An 8050-nucleotide genomic window follows, 5' to 3' on the forward strand; every position below is an offset into this window, starting at 1 on the left:
CTTTAAGGGGTTTACAAATCTGACTTTAATTGAACATACATATATCATTCGCCTAGTTCAGGAGAAAATGTCAGCACCCTGAACTTCAGAGCAAATACAAACAGAAACTACAAGCAGAAATTATATAAACAGAACAAATAAACACAAATCAACAGACAGGGCTTCTAGCAGTCTGACCAAGATATTATATACATAGTTACCACAAAGAGAAGCACCAACATCTGGGTTTTTCAAAGCCAAGAGGCTCCTCAATGGCTCCCCAGAGTCTCTTCTGGTCAAATCACATGACACTCTTCCAGTGAGTGAGCCCCCAAAGCAAAATTCTCCTCCCACAGCTCTGATAGTTCTCAATTCTCAATTCTGAATTCTCTATTCTGAGTTCAATGTCTATCCTCTGGGTATATATACCCTTTTTTCAGGGCCTGAAGGCTTCACACTTCTTGAGGGCCTCACATTTCTGGAGTGTTTCACACCTCCTGAGGGCTTTACACCTGTTGTGACCAGAAAAAAGGGTTCTGGACTTCCTACAAACAAAGGCAAGACTCAATCAAAGGCACTAGATTGCTTTAGTGCTGAGCACTCCAAAAGAAAAAACAGTGAAAAATCCCACTTTGCTTGCCCTTACAAATGACGACGACTACTAGCACTACATACTACTACTACTATGACTACTACGACTATTACTGCTATTACTACCACCACCAAAACTGGCCTGCCAATCACCTACTCTAGAAGAAAACATGAGGCCAAAGAAGGTCTCTAAGTTGGAAGGGCTGGAGAGATTTCCTAGGCTGAAGCTAGTTCTACAACCAACTTTACTTTTTTTAAGTTTGCCCTGAGGTCTGAGTATATATTTGGAGGTGTTCAGTAGCCCAAATATTATTCTAATTGAGAATAGGACTTTTTGAAGAGTTTTAAACTAGCTTCAGAGCATGAAGATGGTGTAGGGGCATAGTCAAAAATCAGTTCACTTTCCAGAAACACCCAAAACAGACTCTATGGAGGTGGACTAGGATAGCCTCAAAATACCGCATAACAGAGAGAGCAATGGGAATTCTGTGGCTGGCAGCTGGAACCACAAATGTCTGAAGATGGGCTTTTGTTCTCCTAATGATTCACATCCATTATACAACTTTTTCTATTCCAACAGTGATTTCATTAAGTATAAACTGATTTATTGCCTGAGCTGAGGAGCAATCCATTGAAAATCTGTACAAGCCATTTAATATGTTACTGAAATGCTGGTTGGTTTCATGCTTTTATCCTTCAAATGGTCTGTGTTGAAGGTGGAAGAAGGGTTGATAGAGAAGTCAAGGACAGAGAAAGAAAACTCAGGGATATGGAGATGAAAGAGAATAAAAGGAAGAAGGCAAAAGAGGGGAGATGAAGAAATGTTTTTTTTTTAATTTTCATCTTTCATTTTTTAGTCATATTTAGAGTTTTAAAAATAAGATAAAACATCAAATGTCATATGATAATTTGCTGGCTGCAGAAAGGAAGAAGCCATTAATTTGCTACTTAAGCTCAGAATTGTATTTTCAGTTATTACTCTTAAAAATATTATAGACCTTAGGGAGAGAAAGGCCATCGTGAATATGTTGCAGGTTGACTAGCATTCCATGACTGTGATTGATGATAAGAATGGACTTTGCCTAGGAGAAAATGGAATAAAGGGAAGGTCAGAAACACCAAACCCAATTCATATTTGTAAAATAGGAATAATCATATTTATTCTGACAACCTCACAGGCTTCTCTGACATTCAATTAAATAATGCTAGGAAAGTTCTTTTAATACAAGATGTTAACTCCCAGGCAATGAATAAACCAAAGAACACAAAATAAACTCCATGAAACTTTAACTGGTCCTAAAGGCAATATTGCATTTTGGATGGAAAATGATAAAGCACTGAGCACCCATTAGAGGTGTAAATTTCTGCATGAGAGAAATTCTCTCTATTACATATGATATAAATTCCTTTTAGTATTTATTGCAGCTAATCCCTAGCAGGTGTTTGATAAAAAACAGTCCTGATGGTTTTGATAGTGAATGAGGCAAATCTGTTTTATATAGTGATATACATAGAACAAATGTGTTTTACAAGTCTGTGAGAATTTGAAGTCAAACTATGGACTACAGATTGTATAATCAGTACCCTTAATCAACTATGGAGGAATGGTCAATTACGTAGTTGTAATCCAGGAGACACAACAGTACTCAAAGACTGAATATAGGCCCTAAACACTTGTAGATATACGATGTCTCTATAACTTTTACCATTCTTACTCTGGTGCTGCATTATGGTAGAGTCACCTTTATGTCACTGTAATGTTAATCAGGGCAGGATTTTTTGCTGTTCTTCTCTTAAGTGCCTTTAATGAGTCTGGCCTTTGTTTGAATGGGGCATGTAAAGTGGGATCTTTTTTTGTCTTAGAATGTTTCTGTTCACTAAGACAATTGGGAGTCATTGATTGGAAACAGTGTATAAGGTGGTACTAGGGATTAACTAACTTTCTCACACCCTAAATGGGATTTCTACTATTCTTTGTTTGAGTGCTTCTCAGCCCTGAGGTAATCAAGTGCCCCAGGGCCCTGGGATAGGTATATTAGATCTGAGGCTGGCATTTTGTGTTGGGAGTACACTCACTGAAAGAATGTGGGTGATGAGACTCTGGGCAAACTGTTGAACCTGCCCCACCCCCATCCCTGCTTTGTAGCCCAAACAGATAAATGTTGGTGCTTCTCTGGTAACTATGTATTGCTATGGATAGACCAGTTTGTGTTAGTTGATCTATTTATAATGTATGCTTGTAATTTCTGTTTGTATTCGCCCTGAAGTTCAGGGGACTGATCTTTTTCCCCTGAATTAAGTGATTGACATATGTATGTTTGATTAAACTGAGATTGTTAACCCCTTAAAGTTGTTTTCCTTAGAAAAGCAGATCAAAGAACTTGTGTTCACAGCCCTTTCTGTGTGCTGGTTGTTCTTGGTCTTACGCAGCCACAGTAGATACTAACCACATTGTTGTTACAGTCACTTTCATGAAGACTATAATGGCAGAACACAAGATCTGGCAGTTTCGATCATGATACAAAGGTTTTATCAAGGTTCCAGAAAAAGATAAACTGTAGTATAAGGACCACCTAAGATAAGTACAGAAGGTTTTATCTGTAGTAGTGTAGAGACCAAATGACCAACTCATCCAGCATGATGACCATTGAAACAATGACAAAACTTAAAGTTACATTCAGTACTGCATAATTCTCTTCCACTTCTACAATGACACTAGCAGAATATTAGAAAAGGGAGAAAGGAGTGCTATCATATCATTTTTACACTACTATAAACATTAATTTAACTGTTGGTAAAATAAATGTGAAATCTTTCTCAAATAGCCAAGGAATTGACATATTACCAAAGGAACTTAATCATATCAGCATTGACATTCTTAATAAAAATGGAATGAGAAAACATAAGGAAACTGAAGTTGATTAGACTGACAATTCCCAACTTCTCCTTGGAGAAGCAAGTGAAGGATTTGGCAGAAATGTTTGCGTTGCACAACAATAAGAATCTTGACTTTGTGGTATATTTAGTCATCTTGTCTTTCAAGGATCATTATGAGCCAAAGCCAAAAAAAAGATCCAACAATATCATTATAGCTTATGCACCAAAATCTGTTATGGAGGATGAAGAAATAAAACAGCTTGAATCCATATGACAGGATCTTCTATACCAGTTGCTTATGAAACTTTTTTCATCTCAAGACCTCTTTGCATGCTTAAAAATTATATAGATCTTAAAGAACTTTTATTTATATGTTACATGCATTTACTATATTAGAATTTAAATGGATATTTTAATATTTATTAATCCATTTAAAAGAATAATAATAAACATATACCACATTAATATAATAACATTTTTATTTAAAATATTTTTCTTAAAACAAAAATTTTAATGTTGCATCATTTTACACTTGTTTTTTTATAATCTCTTTAATATCTGGCTTAATTTAAGATAGTTGGATACTCACATCTGCTTCTGCATTCTATCTGTTAATGTACATTACTTTGGGTGAAGTATATGAAGAAATCTAGCCTCACGCAGACATATAGTTGGAAATGGAAGTAGTATTTCAATAAGCAAATAATATCTTAATATTATTATGAAAATAGTGCTCACCTCACAGACCCCCTGAAAGGTTCTCAGGGACATGCAGAAGACTACAGAGAACCTCTCTTTACTAAATCAATATATGCACTAATTATAGGTGGATTCTATATGGAAGTACACCCAGGATTTGATAACGGTTATAGGATGAGGAAATATGATTCACCATTCAATTCAAAGCAATAAACATCTTTTTAACCTCTGCTTTGTGCAAAACTGTGCCAAGCTGTGAAGTTAAAACGTCAAGATGAAACCATTCTTTTGCTCAAGGGATTTGATGAAACAATCCCTTTGCTCAAGGGCTTTGTTACTTATAAACACAATTTGTACAATTAATTACAATATAAAAAAAGCATTTAAGAAAGAACTCTGGCTGGGAAAGTGGGAAATTGAGATAGGAAAAGCTATATAGAGTAGGTACCACCTCTGTTTAGACTTGAAGGAAGTAAAGGATTCTGAGGCAGAAGTGAGGAGAGAGTACATTTCTGATATGAGAAACTACAAGTAGTAATGCATGGAGATGAGATATGCAGTACTAATTTTGGAGACTAAGAAGCAAAAGAAGTCAAAGTCTGCAGTGCAGATTATCAAGAATTCTATTTCCTGATCTTTGAGTCTTGATAATTTACATTTTTGTGTATGTTCATCTGTTTCTGTCAGTTTGCTAGGTTTATTGGCATAAAATTGTGCAAAATATGTCCTAATGATGGCTTTAATTTCTTCTTCATTCTTGGGGAATTTACCCTTTTCATTTTTATAAAGAATATTTGGTTTTTTTTTTCCTTCTTTTTTTAAATCAAATTAACTCATTGCTTACCTATCTTATTGTTGCTGTTGTTTTCCATAAAACCAGCTCCTAGATTATTTATTAGCTCAGCATTTCTTAAAAATTTCAATATTATCAAACTCACCTTTGATTTTCAGTGTTTCCAATTTGGTGTTCAATTGGTGATTTTTAATTTGTTCCTTTTCTAGATTTTTAAATTGCATAACAAATTGATTGATTTGTTCTTTTTCTATTTTGTTGATGTAAGAAGTCAGAGAAATAAATCTTACCCAAATACTTTATTGGCTGCATCCTATAAATTTTAGTCTATTGAATCATTGGTGTCATTCTCTTTAATGAAAATATTGATTGTTTTTATGATTTGTTCTTTGACCCACTTTTTCTTTTGGATAAGATTATTTACTTTACAATTAATTTTAATCCATCTTTTCACTGTCCTTTGTTGAGTGTAATTTTTGCATTATAATCTGAAAAGAATATATTTAATATTTCTGCCTTTCTACATTTGATTTTGAGGCTTTTGTGCCCTAATATGTGGTCAATTTTTGTGTAGGTGCCATGTGCTATTGAGAAAAAGATCTATTCCTTTCTGTTCTTTTTCCATTCAGTTTTCTCAAAGGTCTGTCATATGTAACTTTTCTCATATTCTATTTGCTTCCTTCTTTTCTTTCTTGTTTATTTTTGGTTAGATTTGTTGGTTTCTGAGAGGGAAGAGTTGAGGTACCCCACTAGTATAGTTTTGTTCTTATAACTCACTTAACTTCCCCTTTAAGAATTTGAATGCTGGAGAGGATTGAAAGAAGATAGCAGAGTAGTTCAGAAAATTTCAAGCTCTCAAGATTTTCCCTCACAAAAGAGAAAAAATTGCATCTTGGGGGAAGAACGTGGGGGTAAAAATAAATAAGAATAGGGACACACCAGGGGTCTTTCTGGGAAAATTCTATAAGATCAGAAGAAAAATCCCAGAAGGAGGTTTGGTCCCTGTGAAGAGTAAACACCTTCAGGCCAGGGTCTATATTAACAACAAGTAGTAAGCTGCTTAACAACAAGCAAAACAAGAAGTGGCAAGCCCTGGGGTTAGTTGGTTTGGGAGGCGCTTGGGACCCAGTCATAAGAAATTTTTACCTGAGGATAGTAAGGGGAGTTGGGAGTCTGAGCCAGGGAAGATTGAGGGAATCTTGTAACAGTCATGTTGCTAGCATATGCTGTGGTGGTATAAGACCAACAACACCAGAACACAGGAAGGCTGCTAGCACCGGTTCTTTGATCTGCTTTTCTAAGGAAAGTAATTTTAAGGGGCTCACAATCTTACTTCACCATTTACTTAGTTCTAGGGGAAAAGCCAGCACTCTAAACTTCAGAGATAATACAAGCAGAAATTACAAACAGAGACAATATAAACAGATCAGCAGACAGATTTTTATCTGTCTGACCAAATCATGATACATAGTTACTAGAGAAGCACCAACATCTGGCTTTTCAAAGCTGGGGGGCGGGGAAAGTTTGGCTGCCCAGTCTCATCACCATCACTCTTTCAATGAGCATGCCCCAAAAAGCAAAATGCTAACCTCTGAATTTATATACACTTCTTCAGGGTCAAAGGATGTCACAACCATGAAAGTCAAGCCCACATGACTTAGGCCTTCTTGTGACTTAAAGGCTTGCTCAGGGTCAGAGGGCAGAACTATGCCTTCCCTTGATGTAAGCAGGTCATCAAAGACTCCCAATTCAATCAAAGATTCCTTAGTGCTGAGAAGCACTCCAAGAGGAAGACATCAAAAAGTCCACTTTGCTTGCCATTACATTTGAAAAGCACAACTCATCAAATGTACTTGATTACCTCAGCATTTCAAAACAGTAAAAAAAGTTTCACCTTAATTACCACAAGAAACCTCTGCTGACAAGGAATGCCAGACCCCAAGCTGGGCAGTGGGGAACAGCAGGTTAAGAAGGAACTGACTCATGCCTAGTGAGTGCAGAAGCAGTGGGGCAGAATGCCCCTGGCTGTAGGCACTTACATTATGCCGGAGGTTTTGCTTTGTTTCCAGGCTAGAGGGGAGAACTGAAGATTTGGGGCAAGAGACACCATCTCACATATTACAGGTCTAGAGATTAAAAAAATCTACCCCACCCCCCCAAAAAAAAATACATAGAAGAACTTTAAAAAGATTTTTTTTCATCAGTACCAAGTCCCTTTATTGGGATGTAAATGGTTGTAGTTTTTTGGTACAGATTATGAAAAGGTCAGATAACCACAATATGCATGCACTGCAAGACAATAGGAGTCATGCCCACAGTTCCCAGGTATGGAGGAAGCCAGGTGTGCCCTAGCTCTCCTGGTCACTTTCTGTAAGGGTATGCTTGTCAAAAAGATATTCCACCATTCCAGAATCAGGGCCCCCATTTTGTGCAGGTTGGTTACGTGATCATCTAGTTGTTTGATGGACTTTATGTTTGTCCAGGTAGTGGGTTTCAATGAAATCACATAAATGGGGCTCATTCTTGTCAGTTGCCAGCTTGTGCAATTTCAGTAATGACTGACTGACATTTTTTTCCAAGTGCAGAGCACATTCCATTGCATGCAGCCCACTCTCCCAATCATCTTGGTGTGGTTTCTTGATGTCTTGCAGGAAGATACAGCCACCACGTTGGTTTTGGAGTTTCATTAGTTTCTCAGCATTCTCCCTCTCCTCCTGGGACTGGTGTAGGAAATACTTGGCAAAGTTCTTCAACACCACATCATCTAGGTCAAAGTAGTAAGACATGGACAGGTAGACATAGGAGGTGTAGAGCTCCAGGTTGATCTGCCAGTTGATGGTGGCCTCTGAGTCCTGGTGGTACTTCTGCCGTACCTGAGAGGGGGACATAGTGGTCATGTCAGTGGTGATGGAGAAGCCAGATGAGGACATGGCTTCGCAGCGGCTGTGGCTGAGGCTGGCGGTGGCAGCAGGTGGTTGCTGATCAAATGGTAGGATGGAAGAAGTCTTGGTTAGTGGAGGTGAAGGTAGAGAGGCGGCTAAGGACAGCTACTGCTGGGAATCAAGCAGGGGTTCCATTCAATCACAATTGAAGCAGGAAACTGCAGTGACT

At 37.5% G+C, this 8050-nt stretch overlaps 1 pseudogene; it reads right to left on the reverse strand.

Annotated features, from left to right (window-relative positions):
* Positions 1-7287: 7287 nt before the first annotated feature.
* On the reverse strand, positions 7288-7839 carry LOC118854194 (annotated as a pseudogene).
* Positions 7840-8050: the final 211 nt, after the last annotated feature.

This window comes from Trichosurus vulpecula, chromosome 6, assembly GCF_011100635.1.
Source record: "Trichosurus vulpecula isolate mTriVul1 chromosome 6, mTriVul1.pri, whole genome shotgun sequence".
Lineage (NCBI taxonomy): Eukaryota > Metazoa > Chordata > Mammalia > Diprotodontia > Phalangeridae > Trichosurus > Trichosurus vulpecula.